We start from the raw sequence: 27,570 nt of genomic DNA on the forward strand, positions 1-27,570 counted from the left end.
GCCACGGGGGCAGCCATTCAAGCTGGAAAAAAGGAGAAAAGGCACAGGTTACATAGCAGATAACGGATAAGCTCTGTAGAATACAATAGTGTTTTATCTGTCATCTGCTATGTGCCTGTGCCTTTTCTCCTTTGAATGGCTGCCTCCATGGCTACATAGCAGCTTATTTATATAAATTATAGCAGACTTTCTGAAGTAAACACACAACTTTTACCAGTGCAGGGCAGCAGCACATTATATTTTAGTTACTTTTATACACTTTCATTTTTTGGTGTTACTGGTCCTTTAAAGCAGGCTTCCCAAACTGCTGCCTTAGCTGATGCTTACATGAGTCAATTAATTGCAGCTCATAAACCCATTACTGAGTGTTTCTGAGTGGCAATCGCCTGACATTGTCATACAATTTTAGGGGATTGTAAGGTAAGCCTGCTGGAAAGAAGAGGCTGATGGCAACATGGGGGTTGAAGTGTTTTGCCCCTGCAACTGTAGATTGCTGGGGTGGAAAAACCAGTGCCCTCACAGTATGTACAACTTGCAATCATCTGTTTATTTTTGTAGGGCAATGCCTTCATTACCCCTCACGTTAATTATAATATGATAATCTGGAATAACAAAGAGGGCAAGACAGGGATTATTTTGCATTTGACTAAATGAAATAAACAAAGACACACACCAACATACACACACACACATATATATATATATATATATATACTGTATATACTGTATATAAAAATATCTGTATATTTCTGTACCACTTTTAAGCAGTTTCTCTTATTGCACTTTCAGTATTGCATCAGCTTCTCTCTCTTTTCCACTTCCCAAAACTCTCCAATTTTTAGTAACACCTTGGAAGAAGCCAACAAGAGGTACTTGTCTTAGCAACATTAAATCCCTGAGATCAAACATATAATTTGAGGTAACAGAAGAATTCCTTTTTAGCTTCAGTTTACAGTATTAGACTTCACCTTACAATAGTGACAGTTGAGTGTATCTACACTGTTTTAGGAATGATCTTTAATTTATGCAGTAATTAAATGAGAGGTCTTGATTTCCCAGAATGCTAACTTGCCTAATACCATTACTTGGCTCACCCTGCTTAGCAGGCAACTGCAATTGAAATGATGATTTCACACCTATTAAATGTCTGGACTTCACTGGAAAAAGTAATGTAATATAAAGGGTCATGTGCAACATAGATACTGTAGTGCTTCTGGGTATCCAATAAAAAAAGCTAGTCATTTTGTTCCACTTTTTGGTAATGAAATATACACAAACTAACAAGTTAACCATGATCACCCTTCCCTAAATATCAAGTGGTACAGGAGCAGGTTGGAGAAAGGGAGTGATTCCTTACACCTCTAGAAATGCTTGATTTTATTGCAAAAACAGAATATATTTACAGTGAGATAAAGGTTTCACACAAACACACACATTCTAATATATATATATATATATATATATATACAAGGTGCAGAATGAAGAGCACACCAGCACTTACAGATGATACCCGGGTGCCAGAGCAGTAATAGTGGAATAAAGTGAAAGATGTCGGCACTCACAGGATTTGCACAATAGTACTTACAAACAGCAAGTCATAGTCAGATGCAATAAGGTGAGGTTTATTGGTCCAATGTTTCGGTTCCTTACTAGAACCTTCGTCAGGTTCGTCGTCCCTGACGAAGGTTCTAGTAAGGAACCGAAACGTTGGACCAATAAACCTCACCTTATTGCATCTGACTATGACTTGCTGTTTGTAAGTACTATTGTGCAAATCCTGTGAGTGCCGACATCTTTCACTTTATATATATATATATATATATATATTTCACTCTTTGGAGTGTCTGCACTCTGATACAAATGGCATATGGAAGGGTGCACAGTCAAATTTAGTATACAATTTTTTTTTTCATAGGACTGGCACACCCTGTAAAAACAATTACTACTTTATTGTAAACACATTTGCGCAAACTTGTATGACGTTTTGGTCCTCAATAGGACCTTTCTCAAGAGTAGCACAATCTTAACAAACTTTAAATACAAACACAATAAACACACAATAGAAAAGTGCCCAATCCTCAGCAATACATCATTAAGTAATTATCCAATCATGACGTGACTATGTGATTTCAAATGTGCCAATACCTAACCTTTATCATAAATCATTAATTCATACAGAAAATCACTTTTTCATAAAAGTCAATATTATATCCATGTATTTAAAATATGTGAGTCAAATCTATTTGAATAAAATCAATCTCTTACATAAGTGAAATCCCCACTTTCTGATTGCTGGGATTCTTTTTTTTCTGTGGAAGAGATGTTGGGGGATGAAGCAATTTAAAACCATTTGGCAGGGAAAGGGTGTGTATCATCAATAAGCCCAAGCGTATTTACCTACATGAGACTTTGGCAAGCACTTGGAGCAACAGTTATCACTTCTGTTTTTGCTACTAGTATTTTCACACGATAAATGTATCCTTCGGCCTCCTGTAACATTTTCCTGGCAATATTTACATGGTACCAGTTTCAAGTAGAGCATAAAAGAAAAAAATATATATTTAAAGCTTTTTAAATGAAAATTGGGCCATTTTAATACTGTATGCCCCAGGCACATAAAATGTATATAGCTTTGGGGTTATTTTACAAAGTTCCCCAGAAACTGTGAGTCTAAATTACTTTGTTGTACAGAAGACTCTATACTTAATTGTTAAAAGTACAGAGCTTCAGAAATGTATTATTTTCCTTCTCTTGCTACAAATCCATAAGTCTATGGAATACTTCTACAGCCTGCACAGGTTGGGTGATAGAGGAGGCAGAAATGTTGTTAGAAGGGTCAATATATTACCCTTGTTGAATTTTTTTGTCTCTCACTGCAGGTCAACAAATATAAATTGTCTTTATGGATTATCTCTCTCATGTGAATAGATGAGCAAAATGTATACCTGTTTGTCTGTATTAAATGGTTTAAGCCCGCATGGTCAATTTACTTTTAAATTATTATGGAATGTCAAACTGGTAAACATCAAGCTTGTGTTTTTCTGTAATCCAGTATAGGCATTCTAACTGCTTGTGGCATTGGCCACTGTAGATGTATATTATTTCCTGAATTTATATGGCAATTGCAAAATCTGTCACAGACTACAAGGAACAGGAGCAAGGCTGGAATCAAACCTAGAATCATAATGCTGTGGTGTTAGGTCCCTAAAACCCAAACCCATTGGAATGATATTTCAAAGTCTCAATCACACCATCAGAGTAACCATTAAAATGTTAATAGAATTGATTTTCTCTTTGCTTACCAATGCAATGCCTTAAGCTGTTTGAAATTACCAGCAACATTTTTTTCCTAAAACCCAATCTGTTGGCAAGCCAAGCAGATCTTGAGAACTTTGTCCTACCAAGATTAATCCATAAAATGTTGTCAGTGTATGGTTTTGATCATGCACCTTCCATATTCCAAATTTACCTCTGAAGACTAGTATTCCAACACTGTCATTGTGCATGAGGCACCACATATATTAGAAGAGATGACATTAAAAAATTAAGAATGTGCCTGAAGGTAGCGAAATTAATACAGATAATGTATAGTCACCCTATAAAAGTTTCTTAAGCACAATGAACCCTGATGCCATTATGCAAGCTGCAGAGAAAACTCAACTTATTTTGAGATTTGGTGACAGGGAATAAACAGTTTCTAGGAACCTAAACAGATTGTCTTTACTCTGCCCTGTCAAAAAGCCATTCAGTGGTTTCCAGGTTGGCTTAGTGAATTCTGCTTAACTATATTATGTATGTGTTCACAAGCATTTATTCTTGAAATAATGTGAAAAACATTCAGTCGAGAATTTAGAGAAAAGGGATGAGATCAGACTGCGAATACGCCTGCCAAAAGTGATGTCAGCCAGACTTAAAACAATTTCCAAAGCATTTAGAGAAATAAAAGCCAGCTAAAGTAAATAGTATCTGTATTTGTATTACAAAGTCTTGACCAAAAGATTACTCAAGGTTTAGGAGAGAAAAACGACGGATTGCGTTTAGAATACCAAAAATTGAGAGCAAACTAATTTCACTGGAAATGTATACTACAGAAAAAAATAGATTGATTAAGAAAATGTTACACTATTTGTTATTCCTTTATTAAGGGGCACTATACCCTTAAAACCTATAGTGAAGCTTAATCTTTAACCACAAGGTGATTTCATTTTTTAAAATTTGATCTATTCTATTTGACAGTGCTCCAAGCTTGAGTCTGTAATCTATGACTGCTGCCTTCAGACTGCTGTGGTCAATGATGTCAGTAGGGAAGTGCTAACATTGTCTCTCGCTGCCATTTTTATGCTACTAACTGATGACAAATAGCTGCCTGATGCAGAATAATTGACTGTGAGAGCAAGAAACATGAACAATGAAAGTGTAGGAGCAAGGGATGCTGCCACTTTGCAGAGCGATTTGACAAAATTGGTAAACTGGGCAGCAAACTGGAAAATGAGGTCAATGTTGATAAGTGCAAAGTTATGCACTTTGGTAGAAATAATATAAATGTGAGTTAAATATTAAATGGTAGTATTTTAGGGGTATCCTTAATTAAGAAGGATCACAATTTGCTTAACAAGTTGGCTAATTCCAGGCGATATCATTCTGTGGCTACTAAAGCAAATAAAGTTTTGTCTTGTATAAAAAAGGGCATTGACTCAAATGATGAAAACATCATTTTGCCTCTTTATAGGTCCCTGGTAAGGCCTCACCTTGAGTATGCAGTGCAGTTTTGGGCCCCAGTCCTTAAGAAGAATATTAATGAGCTGGAGAGAGTGCAGAGAGGTACAAATAAACTGGTAAGGGGGATGGAAGATTTAAACTATGAGGTTAGACTGTCGAGGTTGGGGTTGTTTTCCCTGGAAAAGAGGCGCTTGCGAGGGGACATGATTACTCTGTACAAGTACATTAGAGGGGATTATAGGCAGATAGGGGGATGTTCTTTTTTCCAATAAAAACTATCAGCGCACCAGAGGCCACCCCTTTACTTTAGAGGAACAGAACTTTCAGTTAAAGCAGCATACACTGTAGGTGGTTTTTCACAGTGAGGTTGTGGAATGCCCTTCCTAGTGATGTTGTAATGGCAGATATTGTTAATGCCTTTAAGAGGGGCTTGGATGAGTTCTTGAATAGGGATGTAGCGAACCTCAAAAAAAAAGTCCACAAACCCGTTCGCGAACTTACGCCAAAAAGTGCGAAAGTTCGCAAACTTTGCGATCCCCATAGACTTCAATGGCAAGGCGAACTTTAATACCTAGAAAAGCCATTTTTGGCCAGAAAACTGATTTTAAAGTTGTTTAAAGGGTGCCACGACCTGGACAGGGGCATGCAGGAGGGGGATCAAAGGCAAAAATTTATCTGAAAAATACGTTGTTGACACAGCGTTGCGCTAAAACGCAAGCTATTCCTATGTATACGCAAAGGCAGCTGGCAGACCTAGCGGAAATACGCAGCGTTTTTTGCTATTTCGCACTATTAGCACCATGGAGACGGGATTTGCTTACACCAGTACTAGGCTGAAAAACGCCATGTGTGGCTTGTGTGGCGTTTTTAGGGCGAGAAAAAACGCAGCGGAAAAACGCCTAAGGCGAACCCAAATTGCGAACATCGCGAAAAGTTTGCAAACTTGCGAACTTGCGAACACCCGATGTTCGCGCGAATTAGTTCGCCGGCGAACAGTTCGCTACATCTCTATTCTTGAACAAGCATAATATCCAAGGCTATTGTGATACTAAAATCTACGGTTAGTATTAATTTCTGTATATATAGTTTATGTATGTGAGCGTATAGATAGGTCAGTATGGGTCTATGTGTGTGCATTGGTTTTTGCTTGGAAGGGATGAACTTGATGGACCCTTGATTAACCCAACTTAATTATGTAAGCGGAGAGAACTCTTTGCCCCGTGTTCCCTTACTAAGTTCTCACATATCACCTATGCTACCCATGTGGCATCTAAATTAGAAATTAAATAAGAACAGTTGACGTACTTTGATGGTTAAACAGACCTAGTACTTATATAGTAATTACATACCTTACAAGTAATTGTTATTCATGGCTCTCTGTATACCTATACGAATAAAACTGTTTTCATAGAAAATAGGACTATTGTGGCCATGAAATATTTTATTTGTAGGTGCTAGACAAACAGATATAACATGTTTTTTTTTTTTCAATTCTTTATTTTCCAATTTTGTATACGGGAAAGGGTACAGAAGGAAAAGGGGAGGGTATGGGGAGGGGAACAATGTTATAGTACATCTTTTTCGTTTCTAACAATTGAGTTTTTAGCAATAGCATTCAACAAGTCATATCTACGTTTTCATTTATACAGTAAGAGTTCTATATGCAATTTTCTGTAAAGTCAGGAGCTAATCTGAATGACCGAGATTAACCATTATAAGGAATCTAGAAAATTTAACCACGGTGTCCAAATATTCCAGTAGTGTGCACTTTTATTATGTATCATACATGTTATTTCCTCCATTTGTCTAATGTCATTTGTGTTATTTAGCCATTCGGTAAAGGTGGGTGCCTCTGTGGATTTCCACTTTCTCGGGATTAGGGATTTGGCTGATTGCAATAGGTGAAGGGTAAGTGGATCTGATACTAGAACATTTTTACCTGGATATATATTCAGTAGTATTGGGGTCGGTTCTTCTATGGTAAAGTTAAAATCTGTAACTTTATTTATAGTGTGTAATATGTCTGACCAAAACTGTTGTAGCACCGGGCATTTTAACCAAATATGTGTATGTGTGCCAATGTGGCTATTACATCTCCAGCAGGTATCTGAGGTATTAGGGTACATTCTCTTTAATTTTGCTGGTGTGTAATGCCATCTGGTAATTAATTTGTATATGGCTTCATTTGTTCTAGATGCCCTAGAGGATTTATTCATAGTGCTAAATATTCTAGACCAAGCTTTATCAGGTAGGTTGATATTGAGTTCTTTTTCCCAAGAGTGACAGAATGGTCTTGGCGGTGGGGATATGGAGTTTAAAAGAAATCTGTATAATTTGGATAGAGGTTTATCCAATATTTTTGGTTCGGCTAGTAATTGTTCCCAAGTAGTTAGAGGTCTATTCCACTGTTTGGATTTATTAATTTGTAGATAGTGATGGAGTTGGTTATAATTCCAATTATCTCTTGGGTGTGGACCCCATCTTTTTTGTATCTCCGCCATCGGCACCATCCTATTCTCTTTGAGGAAATCGCTTATCCTAGTCTGTCTATTATCCCAAACTGCCCATCTATCAAAAGATCCCTTTTCTAGTCCTGGGGTGAAATTTGGGTTCAGTATAAGAGGTTGTAATACAAAAGGGGATTTGGTAAGTATATAAGTATCTTTGTTTCTTTGCCATATTTTTAAAGTGGCTTGTATCAACGGATGTCGTTTTAATTCTCCTAAGATGGTCCCATTTTCAATCCACAGGGTATTTTCTAAGGGAATCGGCGAAAATAATTGTTCTAATATACACCAATCTTTTCTATGTTTTTCAAGGACCCAATTAAGGATTCGAGTTAGATGTACGGATACATAATAAAGGTATGCGTCAGGTAAGCCTCTGCCTCCTTTTTCTTTTGGTAAAATAAGTTGATTATATTTCAATCTGGGGTTTTTCCCATTCCAGATAAATCTTGTAAGGAGGGATTTTACTGAGGTAAAAAAGGAATGGGGGACAGATATAACATGTTATTTAATTATTTACTCATTATAATATCACTGGTCAATTGAAAGCCAAAGAAAGGCTCTGCTAGGGCTATTTGCAACTAAGATTAATACATCAATGGATTTGTATTATAGATTTTTCTTTAGTCATATTTGTAGTAATGGCCCAGGAGTTTTTAAATTACTTTTTATTATCTTAAATTTGCATCTATACCTGACAGCTGTTTATCCAGTGCCATCAGGATAATGGTAATTTCTCCACAGTTTTTTGATTGTAGGAGCAAATAAACTGTTGTGCAGGGAATTGTATTTAACCTTTAAAACATTATATCCACTTATTGTACAGCTCTGCGGAATATGTTGGCGCTTTATAAATAAATGTTAATAATAATAAGCCTTGCTTATTTGTCAGTGTATTTTTCTAATCTATTTTTCTATCTGTTTATATTTCCCACATATAGCCTAGCTACTCACATAACCATCTCCCAGACTCCATTATAATCAATTCAAATTGTTAAAAAAAACGATTTCCTTTTACCCTGTAATAATAAAACAGTACCTTGTATTTGATCCCAGCTTTGATATAATTCATCCTTACTGGAGGCAGAACAATGCAATGGACTTGAGTACAAGTTGGATATGTGTGCTATGGCTATTTCAAGTTAGTACAGGATATTCATTGCTGCATTTTGCAAAGTAAATATTCATGTCATGTTGTAAAATACTGCTATATGTGAAACCTGTTAATCAAGCAGCAATAGCTATGGAAAATAAACTGAGTGGAAAAAGCTGTATCTGTCACTCACTACACCTCTTTACTTATGTTTTTCATTACTTTTCATTACATTACTAATTATCTTCTGCTCAGAGTGGTGAAAAGAAATATTTGTAGAGTTTATTTAGCGTACAGAACTCTCATTAACCTCACTGGCTGGGCCAATATGCTGATAGCAAGTTTCAGTATTTAGTTACCTATCATGCTTGACACAAATTCTTTCCCCATTGTGCTTATGGCAGCATGTCAGAGTTGGTTGTGAGGACATACAGGACAAAGTCAATGTTTTAGCTGCTAAGGTAATGGACTAGGGATTTTAACATTACTTTATTATGTCTGTTACCATGTGGCCATGCATTAAACTATAATAAGTAAAGAAGCTCCTATGTATACAGAGATCAGCACTGATCAGCATTACATTATAAGACCTACCAACCCATGGAAATCCTAAATACTGACCCCCTCTCCCCATGTTTTCATGAAATGGTAGATCTACTACATGTGCACTTATCCTCATAGTTGAGCTGCTGAATGACACATAAGTAATCAGAATATTGAAAAGTACATGGAATATGGAAGGATTTCTATACCTTTTATTTAGAAATATTTAGATATATCTTAGATAAAAATACAGGGGCTGTTTTATTAACATTAATTCTACTACGAGTCACATTTTAGTACCAATGTTAGTAAATCAGCCCCACTACATCTCATTTATTCAAAGGGAAGCCAATTTTTAATTTGGCTAAAAAGTGTGCCCACTGAAAATTTGCCATTGACTTTGCCAGTCACTGTTAGACGCAATGCCATACTACAACATGGCTTCAAAATGAGTGCCTTTTTTTCTATGTTGTGCAAGTTGCAAGTAGGATACTGGTTTTTAAAACCATGCTCTTCTGTTACTTGGGTCAAAAAATTGCACTCGGATACATTAAACAAAGGTCACCTTTCCTTACCATCTACACAATAAGATATTTAAACCAGAGGATCTGCTGTACATCAGTGTGCTACACTTATACCTCAGTCACAGTAAAAGATATGCACTAGGTGTAAGAAAACAGGCTAATCCACTTTAAACAGTGGTGTAACAATATGGGGAGCAGATCCCAGGACTTCATGTTCCATGCTTGATGGGGTGGCCTGAAATAATCTTTGCTTAATAGCCTGTCATTTGTACACCTTGAATCTCTCCTATAGTGTTGGCAAGCTCATATTCTATAAGGAGACCCTTCTGACTCTTCAAGGGAGTAACAGCCCTCTTTTAATCCCTGCTTCTTCATTTGCGTCTCAAACCTGGCCTGTGGTTCCATTCTGTAAAAATGTGCCAATACATATTTATTGCACTGTCCACAGTGCTAGCACACTGTGAAGGGGGAAGCTCTCAAAATACTCTTAAAATGACACTAGGGGGCACATTTATCAAAGTACGATTGAATCCAAATACAAAAAAGTTGTATTGGTTCATACTGTGCGTATTTTCTGCGACTTTTTTGTACTTTGCGTGACATTTTCGTACTTTCGCGTACATTGCGACAAAATTTGTGTGACAAAATCGTATTGTCGCGCCGAGTACAAAAGTTTCGGATTCATTCAAGCTTCAGTATAGTGACTTTCCTTGGGCCAGGTTGGAGCTGCAGAGTGCCATTGAGTCCTATGGGAGACTTTCCTTGGGCCAGGTTGGAGCTGCAGAGTGCCATTGAGTCCTATGGGAGACTTTCCTTGGGCCAGGTTGGAGCTGCAGAGTGCCATTGAGTCCTATGGGAGGCTTCCAAAATTATACACAGAAGAATCAAAGTCGGAAAGGTTTTCCCGCCGTTTACGATCGTTCGATGCGAAAATTTTGTGACTTTCAGATCGCCAATACGATATTATCGTGACTATTCTGATTTTTTCGTAAGCATTTTCGTGATATTTGCGATTATCAGAAATTGATGAATGTGCCCCTACACAACACAAGGAACAAAAAGGGTTGGTTATCCCTTTCTACATCTGCACATTAAAAGTTAATTTCCCTAAAATATTTTTTTTCTGCAAAGTGTACATGTCTCTATTTGGCAGACATACTGAATTATTAATGTCAATAATGTAACTACAAAATACAGCTAAAAAGGAAGCAGCCAACACTGAATTTATAATGATTGCTATAGAGAATTTGCTTCTCTGCAATAGTTTGAATATACTACCACCTATTGGTCATTGAATACATTGCCATATTACTCCTGACATATTTTCCACATTATCTTTTTTGGAAGTCTGTAGTGAAATAAACAAAATAAAACCCAAGGTTCTAATCATAAATAGGGAATTCTCTTTTTATAAAACACTTTTTATCAAAAACCCAAACACCAGAAATGGTGTACATTCATAATGCCAAGGGTAACAAGGTGAAAGTGACTGGTGATAAGAGAGAACAGATAATTTTAAGTGTACACACTACCTACGAAAGCCAGACACTGCCTGGTGAAAAGAAAAATGTAAAGGGACTGCGTGGCAGCAAAGGGTGTATAGTGACTAGCCATTGATAAAATGATTGCAATGATCAGTAAGGGATGTTCTCCTGCAGTGCTGTCCCCCTCTGTGTGGCCCCCCACCTGTCTGGCTGCTTTGATGGCTTACTCTTGTGTAAGCTTTAAATAGTATCAGTACTGTGATTAACTGCCCCCCCCTGCATGGTTCTCACCTCAGATTCAGGCTGTAATCAGGCTGTATTGTTTAAATATGTAATCCCCTGTGTTGTTCACACCTTTTAGTTTCTGCATTGTTCACCCCCTGCAGTGTTCACACCTCAGGCTCAGGCTGTAATCACCCCCATTGTTCCCCTGTTCACACCTCAGGAGCAGTAGAAACCCACAAATAATCCCTGCACACTACAAAAAGGACATATACTGAGGTGGTACTGCAATTAAATGTTTTTTAATATATAGTTATTGTGCAGACTGTAGGAGCAGTGCCAGCACTGCGTCACTGTATGCTGCCTGTGTGTGCCATACACACAGGCAGGGTAGGGCAGGCAGAGTATGGGACACACAGGCAGGGTAGGGCAGGGAGAGTATGGCACACTGGCAGGGTAGGGCAGGCAGAGTATGGCACACACAGGCAGGGTAGGGCAGGCAGAGTATGGCAGGTTTTTTGCTGTACTAAAATCATTAATATGGGTATGGTCATGTGATAACACGGGTGTGGTTTCAAGTGGGTGCGGTTTCAAAAAGGGGAGTGGTCAAAACTGGCTTCCATTATCGGCCCTCCACCACGTAGGTCGAAAAAATTCCGGCCCTCGGTACCACAGAAGTTGGACAGCACTGTTCTACTGTATGCAGCCATGAAAATAATAAGATGGCTAATCAGTAACCTTGCTAGGCAGGCCAGGAGCTGTATTCCAGAGAATACCTGTGCTTAGCCTGGCATTTAGCTGATGGGTTGGTTTTCTGTTTTTACTAAATGGGGTAACAATCTGTTTGTGGAACCTTGTTCATTAATCCCTTTTACCCACATGCGTGTCTAAAGGCAAGCACAGGGACCCTGCAGCAAGGCTCAGGAACTGGTCATCTTGATAGAAGGAAGATGATGCAAAATACATGCAAATACTGCAAAAAATCGGAAACTTGGCCAAAAATTAATCTTTCAGCAGGACAATGATCACAACCATATGGCCAAAGTAACACTGTAGTATGCAATAGCATAGCTATTTTTTAATTTCTCCTTGTTTTTTTTCTGCCATAAAAACACACATTAGGGCCGATTCACTAAAGTGTGTTAATTTTTATCGCAAGCTTTTTTGCGTTAAAATAGACGCAAAAATTAACACGCGATTCACTACAGTATTACCGCGTGCGTTAAGTCGCACATCGCATGCATTAATTTAAGCGCAACCGCATACGTTAATTAGCACGCAGAAATAACAATAATGCATGATTCACAAACACTTAGACGCGCTAAATATCACATTAGTCCGTGCGAAAATTAACAACTACTTGAGGCAGGCGGTAATTATAGAAAAGTGCAGTTCATGAGCTTTTGGCAATAAAATATGGACTTTGCAGTGTGATTTATTCAAGTATGTGTTGGCCCTAGAGTGATGTAGCCTCCAGTTTGCAGGGAAATGGTCATTTTCAGTACAGTCATTTTCCGCAAGTATTGGCATGTATGGCTAACATGGTGTGCGTTTATTCGCAGGACTATTTATATGCGGCTACTATTTATATGCAGCTACTATTTATACGCGGGGCGTTGATTAGCGCATGTACCATCAAATACCGCACGAAAATAGTCTTCGCAACTAAAATAACGCATGCAGTATCGTGCGTAAATTAACGCAAGTATGCTTTTAGTGAATCGTGCGTTAAGTCGCGAAAATTTATACGCGATAAAAATTTTACAGCATGCTATAAATAGCGCATGTTTTAACGCACTTTAGTGAATCGGCCCTATTATGTTTCAATGCTTTATATTAAAATAGCACATAGGACACAGCAAAAGACTTGCAGTCCTCTTATAGCTATGAATATTTTTCCCAATAGCACATTAATAAAGGGACCTTTATCAAAGATCCCAAGGGAGACTAAAACTTTGACTATAATAAGTGTGTAATTATCATAGTCTTTAGTGGTTCAGAAAAATTTCTTGTGCAAAGCATAAAGCCTGACAAAGCAGAATGACTCTGTGCTTTTAATACATGACAAGCTTCCAGGAAAAATCGAAAGAGAGTGGCTTGAAGCATAGCACTAATGTCTGACAGTGTGGAAGTCTTTAACTAATAAGTCTACAGGCCACCCAGACATTAATGGAAAATGGAAAAACAAATACAAAATATGGGGAACTTTCCAAAACAGCTCAGTGTGTTGAACAATATTGTTAAACTCCACGGCTCAACTGCCAGTTCAATTAAATAAATCTAGTGCTCAGCTGAATATTTTGAAGGACAACACATTTGAAAATAATATTACATATTATTACATATAATTGCAAATATGCATGCATTTATATTTATCATTATTATTAATAGGAGTATTGCATTCATTTACTGATACTTTGTTATACTGTATTAAGTATTAATATAACTTTAGGAAGTCATTCCTATTTATAATAACAGCAACAGTTGCTTGATATATGTACTTAGCAGGCCAGTTGACAGCAATGAATTCCAGCATCTCAACACTTTCTGTAGTGCCATCTATACATGAAGTTTGAGTCACACCTATGTCACAAAATATGTCACTTACAGAATATTTTGATGCTAACTTGACAAGCCACAAGCCCTATTTGACAGGAAAGTGCCACTCTTGTACTTATTGCAAAAATGTTCATTGTGTCTTGTACAGGTCAATATACAGTAGATGTATGGGAGAATAAAGAAACATTGTAACGAACGGTAATATGTCTGAAATATATTTGTATTATATATATTTAAGATATATTATATAAATAGTTACAGCAATTAAATTAGTCTTTTCTGACCATCACTATACCCCCTATAATGCCAAATATTACTCCAGACCCTGCTGCCAGCACCAGGTCAAGTCTGTAATACATGCAAGAGGATTATAACACATGCCTTACATGGGTGTCGGGGTATAGTGCAAAGAAATAATCCACTACTCTAGTTAGCTTTTATTTAAGTGTTGCTTTCTGTAATGTTTTAGCACAGACACAATTGAAAATGTGAAGGATTACAAATACAATACATTCATATTTTACAGCCCATATCCATGTAGAAAAACGTACAACAGCAATGTTTCTGGCTATTGCCTGTCCTTACACTACCCTAGGTGTGGAAAAAAGGAGAAATTGCTCACAGTGATTCATTAACTAAGCATACATTACTGACGACTGGGATTGACATTAGCACAGGCATGGACATCTCCATCGCCACATCCATCAGTCTAGCTCCATGGAATCATCATGCATAATTGAACAGAAAATTGTCTTATCTACAATGGAGAGCTGAAGAGAGCTGATTGTCACATCCATCAGTCTAGCTCCATTGAGTCATCATGCATAATAGAACACAAAACTGCCTTATCTACTACGGAGAGCTAAGGGAACACGTATCTGTAGCACAAACTGACATTAGAATGAATGCATTACTGTACATAACTAAACAAACAGATATAGTCAGTAATTTGGTGTTGCTGGTTATGTGCAGTCAACAAATCAATCAACATTCGAAGGTAGGAAAATTAAATATATACAACCTACAAATTTAATTACAACCCCAGACTCATGAAAACAAATAAGTATCAATCTCTCAGTACTTTAAGACTTCACAAGCTTGCTGACTATAAACAGGCATGTTACATTGTGCAGATCTGCTATGTCCTTTTATATAATGCAGCTACCAGTACTTTGTAGCCACTGCTAGGCACAAGTAAGGCAGCATTTTAAGAGCAATATGTATACCTACGTCATAATGGGCATCACATGAAAGGGGCAAGGGCATTTTTTACATTCCCTCTATTGTCACATTATTTAGTTGTCAAAAAAGAAAAAATTGCAGGTGTAGCATGCAAGAGAACTTACTTGTCACAATGAAGTCACAATGTTTATGTACAAAGGAAGTTTTGATACAGAATGCCACAGTGACAAGATGCTAGTGCTTTCTATATGAAATTTGCATATATCCCTATGTCCACCATTTATATATTTGCTCCACTGTGCCTAGCCTGACATCCTTGCTCTTGAAATACTTCAGTTTGGGAATGACTTATTAGTGCTAATTGTAAATACAACCAGTCCCAGTGTCTGCTTTCTAGTAAAGCCTGTAGGCTACTGTGTTTGAAATAAAATGGAAATATCAGTATTCTATGCAGGCCTACACATTTGAAAAGTCTACATTATAGTTATATTGTATATCAAAACAGAAATCGATAATTTTTTCATCAAACTACAATGATACATAGGTTGAGGGATGCTCATGTGCTTCCCCAGCCCACCCCTCATGAATAGGTCACAATGCTAATGCCACACCTAGGGGCTCATCAAAGTACGAGTTCAAATCCCGAAATGGGAAAAATTCGGATTAGATACAATAATTTCTGTTGATCGCAAATATCACGAAAATGCTTATGAAAAAATCGGAATAGTCATGATAATATCGTATTGGCGATCGGAAAGTCACAAAATTTTCAACCTTTCCGGCTTTGATCCTTCTGTGCATGATTTTGGAAGCCTCCGATAGGACTCATTGGCACTCTGTAGCTCCAACCTGGCCCAACAAAAGTCACGATACCGAAGCTTGAATGAATCCGAAACTTTTGTACTCGGCGCAACAATACGATTTTGTTGCACAAATTTTGTTGTGCAAAAGTTGTGCAAAGTTCGAAAAAGTCAGAAAATGCGCACAGTACGAACCAATACAAATTTTTTGTATTCAGACTCAATCATACTTTGATAAATGTGCCCCCTAGCGCATTCTTGGCAAGCTGAAAAGTGCTTGCCGAGAATACTGTATGTCCCTATGCATGAAAATCCTCCTATATGTGCCTGCACCCAAAAGCATTGAATATGCTCAGGTGCAGGCATATGTAGGCGATATCTGCCTAAAAACACGAGACTTCGCATTTTCGGATATCGGCTACTTGTGCCTTTGCCCGAGCGTATTCCATGCTTTCGCGTGCAGGCACAGGTAAGAGGATTTTACAGTAAGGGGGCGTATTCTCTGCAAGCGTTTTTCAATTTGCTGAGAATACGCTCCATGCGGCATTAGCTTAAAGTGTATAGTCTCTTTTTTCCCTCCCTTCTAATGTATCAAATACAATGTTTTTACTTGTGATGTTAGAATACATATGAATTTTCACAGTCCTTAGCTGTCACAGTGTTAGCACTCACTGAAAAATTGTTTGTTTCTTGAACACAAGGAAACACTATATGATGTCTACCAATCACAGTTTATAATACCGAGCTGTAATCACTTTAAAAAAGGCTAGTTACAGCACATCATACTGACATCCACACTCTGCTCTCGAATGTTTCAATAGCTGGGTATATTTCAGCACAAGCAAGTGTGGTCTACAGGTCCCATACTGCATGGTAAAGGCAGCTTTTGGCTACTGACATAGACTGTTGATTTCTATCTGCCTCCCAGTACTGTAGTTGCTTGCCTCCCTTTGTTCTTTCTTTAAGTCTACTGCTCAACTCACCAACAACACACATCTGTCCATGTCTTCTGTTCCACATTCTCTGCCCCTCTTGCTTCTCACTCTGCTGTCAGTCCCCACACCACCCAGACTTTCACATAAATACCATATTCTTACCAGAAGTCTCATTTGGTTTGCCAATGACATCTGTTCTGCTTTCATTCTAGTCAACTTTTTGTCATTTATGCTTAGCTTGTGCTTCTTTTTGTGCTTATTTATACAACAATATTGGGTACATCATCCCCTGCATATCCAAGGCTACAGTTAAAATATTCAAAAGCAATCATTTATTTCAATTTAGTTCAAGATTCTGATAGTCAACCATTGTCCCCAAAAAAGAAACCTTAATGACTGTGAATTCCCATTTTAATTGTTTTCTCACTGCAAGTTGCAAAATTCTCTCAAATAAAAGCAACTTTAATATTAACTAATATGATAAAAAAAATTCTGAATAAAGGGAAAATGATGGTTGGATTATTACCATATTTTATATATATGCCATGTCAGAGATTCCATAAAAAACTCCAAACTTAACTATATGTAGTAGAAGTTGTTGTATGGAAATGTACTCAGTTTACTCTATCCAGTAGTATTTTTGTCAAAGCCTTAAAAGAACTGTGTACAGCTACATCCCTTAACTGGGATTTTGGAAGCCTCCCATAGGACTATATGGCACTCTGCAGCTCCAACTTGGCCCAAGGAAAGTCCCGATACCAAAGCTTGAATGAATCCAAAACTTTCGGGGAGCAGCAAGGACATGGCAGGAGCCAAATCACCAATTGCTGATTGGTTGCTATGGGCAACATCACTGGTGATGGCTTACGCACTATAGTAAATATGCCTCACCCCTGCAGATTACAGTGCGCCGGGTCCTGTTTTGAAAGGCGAAGAAAGAAAAGCAACTATACCGGCCTGCAGGTAAAGATACAGAAATCTTTGATTGAATTGTAGATTAATTTAATATTTCTGTTACTCACTAAAAAAAGTTAACTTCCCCTTAAACTTCTTTTTCTTTATTTATTCTAAGCAGGAGTTTGTGAAGGAAACGGGACGGTGCACTGCAAATCTTTTTGGCTGATGCTCCAGCAAAGAGATTGCAGTGCGCCGGGTCCTGCCTTGAAAGGCGAAGAAAGAAAACCAACTATACCGGGCTTGCAGGTAAAGATACAGAAATCTTTAACTGAATTGTAATTTAATATTTCTATTACACTTATTACACACTAAAAAAGTTAACTTCTCCTTTAACTTCTTCTTCTTTATTTATTCTAAGCAGGAGTTTGTGAAGGAAGCGGCCCGGTGCACTGCAAATCTCTGTGTTCGGCACTACAGTCCAGCAAAGAGATTGCAGTTTAAACACATGATTATTGATCATGTCCCATATTGGGAAACAGAGAAAATAGGAATCTCATGTTGCTTAGTTGGGAGAACAAATGGATAGGATCACTTCACACACTTGCTTCTAAGGGTTTCAATGAACACTTAGGGGCTGATTTACTTACCCACGAACGGGTCGAATGGAGTCCGATTGCGTTTTTTTCGTAATGATCGGTACTTTGTGATTTTTTCGTATGTTTTGCGATTTTTTCGGATTCTTTACAAATTTTTCGGATCCAATACGATTTTTGCGTAAAAACGCGAGTTTTCCTATCCATTACGAAAGTTGCGTAAAAAGTTGCGCATTTTGCGTAGCGTTAAAACTTACGCGAAAAGTTGCGCATTTTTCGTAGCGTTAAGTTTTAACGCTACGAAAAATGCGCAACTTTTCGCGTAAGTTTTAACGCTACGCAAAATGCGCAACTTTTTACGCAACTTTCGTAATGGATACGAAAAACTCGCGTTTTTACGCAAAAATCGTATTGGTAACGAAAAATTCGTACAGAATCCGAAAAAATCGCAAAACATACGAAAAAGTCGCAAAATGTTCGTTTTCAAGTCGGAACTTTTCCAATTCGGGTCGGATTCGTGGGTTAGTAAATCAGCCCCTTAGCCTGCACACTAATTATCTGAATCTTTTGGGGATGTGGGACAATAAGAAACGTTTGTGCTGCCCAGCTCAGACTGTTCTTACTGATTTAATTCCCCAGTAGGGTTAATTGCTGCTGTCTGGTCTTTCGCAGCATGTGGGTTCTCTTGCACTGTAGTACCCCTGTTTAATTATTACTATGAATATTGGGATGTGGGACAATCACTATTATTACCTACAGTTTATACATGGTAGTGGAATCTCACTGACTTCAATATATTGTTAGAAATGGTTAGCATTTTGCAATGCGCAGATGGATCCCACAAGGTTGCATATCACATTTTGGAGAAGTCCAAACTCCTTTGGTTTAACAGTAAAAATATGTTACCTGTTGGAGATGTTGGATCATTAAAATTATCCTCTATATACCTAGATTTCAGTTGAGGTATAATTTTTATAGGTCTTTTGTTTCAATAAGATGGTGACTGGTTGCCTTGTACCATTAAAGGAGAAGGAAAGTCATATTGGCATTTTACTGCCAATAGATTCAGCACATTAGTGTCACCTAGAATGCTATATTTATTCTGCAGAAAGCTATTCTTTCTATATAGAGATTAATTGGAAAATGTACAAGTATTTAGGGGAGACCAGTTCTTCAGGTAGGAAAGAACAGCTGGCAGGTAGAAAGGTGGGTAAGAGAGGGGGGTAGGCAGCAGGCAGATTTGGATAAAAGAGGGACAGGAGTAAAAATGACCAAGACAGGAAGTTGGAGTATGTGGGCTTAGGTATGTAAGGGGAGAGTGTGAGTGTGAATAGGGTATATTGTATATTGGAGGAGCAGAGGGGGCAGTAAAGGTAGGAGGGGCAATGGTGAGTGAATGCAGAGTAGGTAGGAGGGACAAGGGGAGTTTGACCAGGGTAGGTAGGGATAAGTATGAGAGTGGTAGGATGGAGTTACTGAAGTGAGTGTGAAAGTGGTAGGTAGGAGTGGCTGGGGTAAGAGTGTCATGTAATAGTGGATAGGATGAGAGTGGTAGGTAGGAGTGGCTGGGGTGAAAGTGGTAGGGAGGTATGGCTGTGGTGGATGTGAAAATGGAATGGCAGGGGTGAGTGTGAGAGTAGTAGGTAGGAGTGGCAGGGGTGAGAGTGGTAGGGAGGTAGGTAGGAGCAGCTGGAGTGAGTCTAAGAGTGGTAGGTAGGAGTGACTGGAGTGAGTTTTAGAAAGTTAGGTCAGAATGTATGGAGTGAGTGTGAAAGTGGTAGGTAGAATCAGCTTGAGTGAGAGTGGTGGTTGGTAGGAGTGGCTGGAATAAGTGTCAGTGGTAGGTAGGAGTGGCAGGGGTATGAGTGGTAGGTAGGAGCAGCTGGAGTAAGTGTCATTGGTAGGTAGGAGTGGCAGGGGTATGAGTGGTAGGTAGGAGCAGCTGGAGTAAGTGTCATTGGTAGGTAGGAGTGGCAGGGGTGGGAGTGGTAGGAAGGAGCAGCTGGAGTAAGTGTCATTGGTAGGTAGGAGTGGCAGAGAAAAAAATCATAGGGGCAGTTGCCATTCTGTGAGGTAAGAAGCTGCAGGTGGTCTCTAGTTGGGGAGCGCATATGCCACTGGGAGGGAGCTGCCTCTGCAAACCTCAGCTTGGAGAAGAGGACTAGATCATCAATATCCATGATAGAATCCATCCCCTGACAAATGGTGTTGAATGTCACCTGTCAAGTAGCTGGTGTGCTAAGGGGCCATACCACATTGGGCAGTACCAGATTTGTAACTGTTGCCAGAGTGACCCTTTTGTGACAATAAAAGGTCTTCTTGGGGAATACTACAAATGATATGTATATGTACGTGTGAGAGATGCCTAAATGAAAAAGGTTTCTTGTGACTTCATATGAAGCAGTGCTATATATATATATTGTTTAAGAATTCATGTGATAGCACCACAGAACTGTAATCGATTGTATATACTGCCTCTTTTCGGCAACCTCACCAAATGTCTGGACCTTTCCCTGATATCGGATTGATCCAATTGTCTGGCCCTTGGGCCAAATGTCAGGTCAAGGATTGAACAAGCAGATGCACAACATGGGCTGATAAGCTGCCACTTTTGTTTTATTAGCTCATGTATATAGTTACCATTAGAAGAGTAGTAGAAGAAGACTATATTAGGCAATTAGTTTACTTTGCTTAAGCTCCTGTGTCACCCATTGTATGAGTGCAGGTGTTTTAGTGGCCCTTTATTATTCTTTAAGATAAGGTTTATGGTTATACTGTATTTTAGTGAGTTAGTATTTTATTTTAATGTAAAACATAACTTCACAGGGGGGCGTGGCCAGCAACTCCATGTGAGAAGTCGCATATCTGCAGAGCTCCGCTTCCAGGGCTTACATATCCTGTATAAACATACCCCAGCGACCCACCACGGACCCTCATCACTCACGAGGGGAAGTGCTACCCCAGAGGAACCTGATGGGTCAGAACAAAGCACAGAAAAGAACCTCAGAGACGGCCGCCAGGCTGGAGAAATTTTCCCGCGATGCCAAGAAAGGGCAAAATGGCGACCAGCGAGCAGGCCCCGAGATTGCAAACCAAGAGACAAGCACTGAGGAAATACAGCACACGCCTACACTGCTAGATGTAATCGCAGAAATCAAGTCTACTAAAGAGGTCTGCACCACCCTGATAAGTGCCAAGACCGATGAAATTAAACTAGACTTATCCATAATTCGGCAAGACCTCCAAAAAGTGCGGGAACGCACCACAGCTGCGGAGCAACGCCTCAGCGAGCTGGAGGACACCTGTGCCCCAGTACGGCAAACGATGCAGAACCTTGGCAAAGACCTGCAAAGCTGCCTTGCTAAAACGGATGATTTGGAGAACAGATTAAGGCGGAACAACATACGCCTGGTAGGCATCCCGGAAAGATCAGAAGGGGCAGCACCGGAGGAATTCGTCGCGACATGGCTCCTAAGCAACTTCGATAGGAACAAGCTGTCGGGAGCCTTTGCAGTGGAGCGGGCCCACAGAGTCCCGACAAAACCCCCTCCACCGGGTGCCCCGCCGAGACCCCTTCTGGCACGTATCCTGAATGCGATGGACAGGGACTCCATGCTGCGCATGGCACGGGAAAACAACAACCTGCAACACCAAGCCAGCAAAATATCTATATATGCTGATTTCTCCTCTGAGGTGCAAAAGATGCGAGCCAAATTCCTCGACGCCAAGCGCAGACTTAGAGCAGAAAACATCCAGTATGCCATGTTCTACCCAGCGCGACTCCGTGTAACAGCCAACGGCAGCAACCTTTTTTTCACCTCGCCGCAGGAACTGAATCAATGGCTCGACTCGAGAAACAGCGTACCCTAACGACCTACCGCTGATGCAGTGAGAGCAAGATACAGCCACCCGGACTAGACCAGACTGTAAAGCCTCTTCATGGTCCCTTCAAGATCTCTTGGTCTCTCACTCGCACTCTGAGTTTCCATCACTGGTATCGTTATCGTATTTGCTAGCCGTTGGGTTTTTTCTTTTTTTTCCTTTTTATCTATGTTATACTTGGGTAAAGTTCCACCTTGGTTCCAAAAGGTGGAAAGGGAGGGCCAGGGCACGTTAAGTGCAGTTGCGCAACTATGGTTTAAGTTAACTAAGTTAATCAAAAGCTCAGGTAGTTTCGGTAAACTGATAATAGGCAACGCTCCCGGTAATACCGGCCAATATATCCCACCAGCAACTAACATATGGCGGTTAATGTAATAACTTGGAACGTACGGGGTCTTAACAACCCCATAAAATGTAAGCTAGTACTGGATCACTTGAAACGTAACAATGTGCACATAGCTCTCTTGCAAGAAACCCATTTGGTAGGGAGCAAAACAATGGCGCTCAAACGTCCCTGGATTGGGTGGGCATATCACTCCTCCTATTCAGTGTACTCGGCAGGAGTGTCAATCCTAATACATAAACAGGTTCCCTTTAAACTAGAAAACCTGACGGTTGACCAGAATGGTAAATTTATTTTTATGCACTGTAGAATTGGGCAAAACGAGTTGGTGATAGCGAACGTGTATATACCGCCCCCCTACTCCGATGACATAATTATGGCATGGGCGGACTACTCCGCAAGGTACCCACATGCGTGTAATTTACTGGCAGGTGATTTCAACACCGTCCTAAACCCAGAACTAGACTGGCTACGCAGAGTGGGAGAACCTGCGGTAGAGTCCGCTACTAACCTTAAGCACTTAATGCAAGAGCTCTCTATGACCGAGATATGGAGGCATCAGCATCCTGGGGAGAAACAATTCTCCTGCTTCTCAGCCTCCCATTTGGTACTGTCAAGGTTAGACATGATGTTTGCAAATGCAAACCTCCTCTCTAAAGTACTGCAAACAAATTACCTTCCTAGGGGTATATCGGACCATGCGCCGATGCTGGCAACCCTACTAATCACTGAGCCCCCATCAGCTACCCGCTGGTCAATTAACCCAGTCTGGTTCCACATACTTAGGAACCAAGCAGAACTAGAAGAGGAAATTTCTGAAATTTCCAAGTTAATGATGGTACCGCGGATACCCTTACAGTATGGGAAGCCTTTAAGGCCTATGTCAGAGGCACCCTAAACTCACAAATTAAAACCCACAAAAAGAAAACCAGGGCGGAGGTGGTAGAATCAGAGGGTAAAATAATGCAGGCTGAAAGGCAGGCCACCCAGAACCCAACAGAAAATAACCTAAAACAATTGCAAAAATGGCAGGAGACATATGCTAAACAACAATGGGAAATTTCCCAACATAAGCCCTTTTTTTCAAAAATTAATACCTTTGTGCACGGGGAAAAAGCAGGTAAGCTGCTAGCCTACATGGTAAAAAATCAAACCAGCCCACCAGCCATAACAACCCTAAAGGACAAGGATGGGCAAATCCAGTCCGACCCCGAAAAGGTCAAAAACATACTGTCCTTATTTTATAAAGAACTGTACTCCTCTAAACTTGCGGTTCCGCTAGAAAGCATAAAAAGCTACCTGGCAACCCTAAACCTTCCAAAACTGAACCAAGCCCATAAAGGCTTTCTGGAACAACCCATTACAACAGAGGAAGTTGCTGATGCGATAGACTCCTTTCCTATAGGGAAGGCCCCGGGAGCAGACGGCATCCCGATAGAGCTATATAAACGCCACTCTAGAACACTTTTCCCAGTGCTTCAAAAACTCTATGCCGGGCGCTGCGGGTGGGCACGCTCCCCCCCTCAATGTACGAAGCTGCAATAGCCCTCCTGGCAAAACCAGGCAAAGACCCCCAACTTAGAGAATCCTACCGCCCAATTTCACTGCTGACAGCGGATGTTAAAATCCTAGCGAAAATACTTGCCAAGAGACTAGCTCAGGTGGTAAAGTACTTGGTTGGGGATGACCAAACAGGCTTTATTCCAGGGAAAACCACTGCACTTAACCTTAGAAGGTTGTTTCTAAATATGTCCATAAAACATACCAATAGCAATACCAGGGCGGTGGCCGCGCTGGACATTGCGAAAGCATTTGACACGGTTGAGTGGCCCTTTCTATGGGAGGTCCTGCAGACTAACGGAATTGGCCCTAACTTTATAGCGTACATTAAACTTCTTTATAATAAACCCACCGCAGCGCTAAGGGTAAACTCAGATCTAACAGAACCATTCGATTTGTCCAGAGGCACCAGACAAGGGTGTCCCCTATCCCCCTTACTGTTTGCTTTAGCCATTGAACCATTTTCTCAAGCGGTTAGGCAGCACCCACACCTAGTTGGGCTTGAAATAGCAAATAGGGTAGAAAAAATACAGCTCTATGCAGACGACACACTTGTATACCTGGGGGATAGGGGTCCCTCACTCAACACCCTTATTTCGCTAACCACCCAGTTCGCCACTGTCTCTGGCCTATGCGTCAGCCCATCCAAATCTGTACTATTCCTCCTGGATCCCCCTACATTGGGTGAGAACCTCGAGAACTGCCCACTCCAAGTGGTCCAGGAGTTCACATACTTGGGCATAAGAATAACAAACCCACTGACCAAGTACTATGATTTAAATGTTCGACCTCTCATGACATGGGTCCAAAACAAGACGGAGGCATGGGCGGCACTCCCCCTTGGCCCAATGGGGCGCATCCAACTAATCAAAATGATAATAACCCCCAAGATTCAGTATGCGCTATGGCACTCGCCGGTATGGGTCACAAAAGAGTTCTTTAATTCTCTTGATAAAATCCTAAAGCAGTTCATATGGGGGAAAAGCCGCAGCAGACTTAATGTAGAGACTCTGCAGCTACCACAGGGAGCAGGCGGGCTAGCCTTTCCTAATATGTTTATGTACTTCCTCTCTGCACAGTTAACGCACTGCAGACAAATGTTGGTGGGCATGGCGGAAAAGAACCTATACCAACTGTGGTCGGCTATCACCTCCTTGCAGACTTCCCCCTTCAGGGGACTGCTAGCCAAAGGCCCTAGGGCAAAAGACAGCAAATATAGCTCCCTCCTTGCCTTGCAACAGAAAGTGTGGCAGACGGCCCACCAGGTACTGAATGATAAGTCGCTACACCCTCAAACTCCAATATTTAACAACCTGGAATTCCCCTCTCTAAGAGCTGCCCAGCCCTACCCCGCCTGGCTAGAACAAGATGTCTGTACGCTGGGAAAGGTATGGGGTAGGCGAGGAATGATCCAGTTTAGGACTCTCCAACGGGATTATGGGCTCTCTAACTCCCAGTGGCTAGCATATAACGGTATCGCCACAGCACTTCGGAAACGAAACAGTGCTCATACAATAACAATAGGCGCATCAGTAGTAGCTAACACCATAGCAGAAGAAAACTGCAAGGGACTCATGTCCAAGCTGTATAAAAAACTAATAGAACAGAGGGTCCAGGCCAATACCATTAGAGCCCAAACTAAGTGGGAAAGCGATATTCCTACAATCACTGACTCCCAATGGCAGCAAGCACTTAAAACCCCAACACGGGTATCATTAAATTATAAATACAGAATGCTGCAATTATATATTCTGCACAGGGCCTATCTAACAAAGAGTAGGCTCCACCGAATGGATGCCAACATCTCCCCTGTATGTAATAGATGTGAGCAGGAGGAAGGCACTCTCATGCACACATTATGGTCTTGTACTAAGCTGAACGCATACTGGTCAGAGGTCTTAGACACCCTATCCCAAATCCTACAATACCCCATTCCGAGGTCACCGGAACTATGCTTACTAGGGGTTACTGCGTCATTAAAACTGCCTGTAGCAGATCTGCAATTCCTACAGAAGGTACTATTTATAGCCAGAAAAGGCATTACGAGGCTTTGGAAATGCCCTGACCCTCCAAACTATAAGCAATGGTACAATGCAGTGGGGGACTTAGGTAAAATTGAGAAAGCTGCTTACACTAGGAACGGAACCCACAAGAAATATTTAGCTATTTGGAGTAAATGGGAAAATGCAAAACAAACAATACTATAAACGATTATGTACCACTGTATTGCCAATGTACTGTATGTGGAAACTTCTAACTGCTGTATATCTGCTATGCATATGTATTAAGCCGTCTTACTGCAAATGGAATGTACCTATGTATTAATATGTACTTTTTCAATAAACACACCTGAGTAAAAAAAAAACATAACTTCACAATGTATTGGTGGGGGCTATTTTACTAAAGGAGCAAAGTGCAAAAAGTCACTGCAATGCAACATTTGAAACTGCACACATGTAGCTTCAACTATATGAGTACAGTTTGTTTCCCTTAGTAAATTGTCAAAAGTGACTTGACAATATTAGTGTTACATAGATTAGTATGGGTTTATACATACACACATTTCAAGTTACTTGAAAAAAAACTGGCATGGGTGCAAGGGGAGCACTGTACTTGCCAACTGGTCAGTGGGGTTCTTTGCATCCCTGAATTCTGTGCCTTGTGCTTCATTCACATGTACAATGGACGCCCTGGTGCTAGGCACGTGTCCCCATTCTAGAGAAGCCTTGTAGAGGGACACTTTTCTGTATATTCTAAATAAACAATTGTTATACAGCTATTTATTTTAAGCTATAACTCTTTTCTTCAGTAGGATTCCTGTTACTGTTTCCTTGTTAAGAGCAATTTTTCAAGCTGACATGTGCATTTGACCTATTTCTTCTTCTCACTTTCCAGAGATAGGAATTTTGATTAATGCAATGAATAAATAATACCCAATGATATTAAATTGCCAACAAACAGCATATCTCATTTTTTTCAAGTAAAATGAGAAGGAGCAACATCGTTTCGCATTTTTATGAGATCATTAGTGTTTGCATAAGCAGCACAGCACTGACGGATTTGTGCTATAGGTAAATGGAATGGGCCTTAAGTAAAGTAAATAAGTTGTGCTAGGCAAGGCAGTAGATCTCCCTTTCCCATGGCTAGGTATTATTAGACCTAGATCTTAAATTGCCAGAGAAATGTTTACATTATTTGTAAATAGTGATGTTATACAGCTGAGTAAATAGAACTTATGGTCCCTACGGCAAAATATTAGACAACAACAGTGATTCTGCTGATGTACAAATATGGCATCTGTTATCCAGAAACCTGTTAGCCAGAAAGCTCTAAAATACAGCATTGCCTTTTCACATTGTCCTGTGTAAAGAAGAACTAAATCCTAGCCCATCCTCAGCCCCCCCTCCACTGCCCCTCTCCAAACTCCCCTTCCACTACATCTATTGTGTTCAGAAGTCACCCTGCCATAAATCTGTAGAGTGGTGCAGAGAAGTTCAAATTCGCCATCTTCTTCTGCCTTCAGATTGTCTTTTGTCAGTTTGCCGATATGGGCCTTGCAGGAGCATGTCCAGTTGATTGCGGTCATAGATTAAACTTAACATGTTCCTGCAAGATCCATGTTGGCACTCTAACAGAAGAGGATCCAAAGACAGATCTTGTGAACTCTGCAGTTTAATTCAGCAATTTTATGGCAGGTTTTTTTTATGACAGGGAAAATTTTTCAACA

The sequence above is a fragment of the Xenopus tropicalis genome, chromosome 1, assembly GCF_000004195.4.
Source record: "Xenopus tropicalis strain Nigerian chromosome 1, UCB_Xtro_10.0, whole genome shotgun sequence".
NCBI classification, from domain to species: domain Eukaryota; kingdom Metazoa; phylum Chordata; class Amphibia; order Anura; family Pipidae; genus Xenopus; species Xenopus tropicalis.